Source organism: Macrotis lagotis, chromosome X, assembly GCF_037893015.1.
Source record: "Macrotis lagotis isolate mMagLag1 chromosome X, bilby.v1.9.chrom.fasta, whole genome shotgun sequence".
In the NCBI taxonomy this organism is placed as follows: Eukaryota; Metazoa; Chordata; class Mammalia; order Peramelemorphia; family Peramelidae; genus Macrotis; species Macrotis lagotis.
The window spans coordinates 677039225-677041561 of NC_133666.1; the positions used below are offsets into that span (position 1 = coordinate 677039225).

At 38.1% G+C, this 2337-nt stretch overlaps 1 long non-coding RNA gene across 2 annotated transcripts in view; it reads right to left on the reverse strand.

Annotated features, from left to right (window-relative positions):
- Positions 1-209: 209 nt before the first annotated feature.
- LOC141497957 (uncharacterized) overlaps positions 210-2337 on the reverse strand; it is a 187740-nt gene continuing 185612 nt past the window's right edge. For both annotated transcript variants that reach the window (XR_012471498.1, XR_012471497.1), the window contains exon 5: positions 210-616. This is a non-coding gene — a long non-coding RNA (uncharacterized LOC141497957). The remainder of the gene's footprint in view (positions 617-2337) is intronic.

Here is a 2337-nt window from a genome sequence, read left to right on the forward strand (position 1 = left end):
TGAATATCTTGCTTCCCTCCCCCCCCCCACAGAAAGCATTCTGTTAGTCTTTCCTTTGTTTCCATGGTATGCATTGATCTAAGTTGAATGTGATGAGAGAGAAATCATATCCTTAAGGAAGAAACATAAAGTATAAGGGAGAGCAAAATTACATAATAAGATAACTTTTTTTTTTAATTAAAGTTCAGTCTTTGGTCTTTGTTCAAACTCCACAATTCTTTCTCTGGATACAGATGACATTCTCCATCACAGATACCCCAAAATTGTCCCTGATTGTTGCACTGATGGAATGAGCAAGTCTGTTAAGGTTGAACATCACCCCCATGTTGCTATTAGGGTGGACAATGTTCTTCTGGTTCTGCTCGTCCCTGAGGTCCTTTCTTGAACTGAACTGCCAAGCACTGACATTCTACTTCCAATAGATTGGCCATGTTGTCCAAGTAACAAATGTATGTTTGTCTAAAAGGCTATTTTATAGAGAACTCATACAAGACAAGCACTCACCCAGAAGTCAGAAAAAGCAAAACAAGGACAATCTCAAGGTCTCTCTGAAGAACTTTGAAATTGATTATGGAGCGTGGGAGATACTGGCACAGGACCACCCTACTTGGAGTTCCTGCATTGAAGAGCAAAACAGAATTGCAGCAGGCAAAAGAAACATGAGACGTGCAGATTTAGCAATATCTTCACTCCAAATATTCAGAAGGAATATTAGTACTTGGCCTGTGGTAGTCTAACCTTCTGCACTTGTATTGTTTTGGTCATCCACAGTCAGACACCATAACCTGACCATGACATAGTGATATTATTTGGTGCTCTTTGAGCATGAAGGCAGCAACCCATCCATCCATCCATCCATCCATCCATCCATCCATCCATCCATCCATCCATCTATCTCTCATCTATCTATCTATCTATCTATCTATCTATCTATCTATCTATCTATCTATCTATCTATATCTATCTGTCTATCTATTCAACTATCTATTCATTCATCTGACTACCTATAGTTGTCTCTGTCTCTTTCTTTCTGTTGGGTCTATCTTTCCTATAGTGGAATGCAGACTCCTCACTCTAACCAGTGAAGAAACACTGACTTCTATTTCTAACCATTTCTAAGAAGGAACCAGTTTGTCTCCTTAGACAAATTAGTGGTCCCTGCCCCTATTCCCAGGGACTCATCATATCTGTGTTGAAATTAATTTCAACATTTGATTGACTTAGCTCAGGAGTTCAGAAGTCTTGAGCTCAAGAGACCTGCCAGCCTCATTTCCAAGATGTAGGGATTCCTGGTGTTCACAATCACATAGTATATTCACTTTAAACAGCGATTAACTAGATCATCTTCCAACCTTAGCACTTTGAAATACAGCCTGCAAGAGAAATACAATAAACATTTGATGATGGGGCAGCTAGGTGGTGCAGTGGATAAAGCACCGGCCCTGGAGTCAGGAGTACCTGAGTTCAAATCCGGCCTCAGACACTTAATAATGACCTAGCTGTGTGGCCTTGGGCAAGCCACTTAACCCCATTGCCTAGCAAAAAATAAAATAAAATAAACATTTGATGATCACTGACACCAGTGATGACAGGGAGGCAGATTCTAGATAACTCTTGCCTGCAGGAACATGCTCACTTAACAACTCCACTCTGAAACTCTAGTTAAATGACAATTATAACAGGAAAATGTTCACCATTAACCAAATTATGTTCCCCATTGGCCATTAGGTGAGGGAAGTATATTGGAAAGATGATTGGACTCAATGGACTAGTGTTTGAATCCCTACTCTGCCAGTCTTGAACCATGTCACCTGGGCCAAACATTCAACTTTTCTGTGACTTCAGTGAAAGTCAGTATCATCTTGAATCATCATTAGAGGTATAATAATAATGACTACCCATAGGCTTTTGATGACATTCCTATACTTAGAGCTTAATTATCCCCAAAGAGTCTAAATAAATCCCCTAAACTTGTCCTCATAGTTGGGATTTAATTTAGGGAGCTTTGAGTTTCATAGTCAGCTTTCTTCCACCATACTGCATTGTTTATGTACTTTATAAACTAATAAAATACTTAAATTTTAGAATAAATAATATTCCAACCCCACCATTTTGGAGATAAGGAAACTGATGTTCAATCTATTAAATAATAACTTTTCTAAGGTTACACACATACATGGCAAGCAGCAGGCCAAAGTCCTATGATAGGTCAGGTAATGTTGAACAATTATGTATTTGGGAACATTAGTTCTAACATATATATATATATATATACATACATATATATATGTATATATATATATATAGGCATAATGAAATAAGGAAAGTGGAATGATG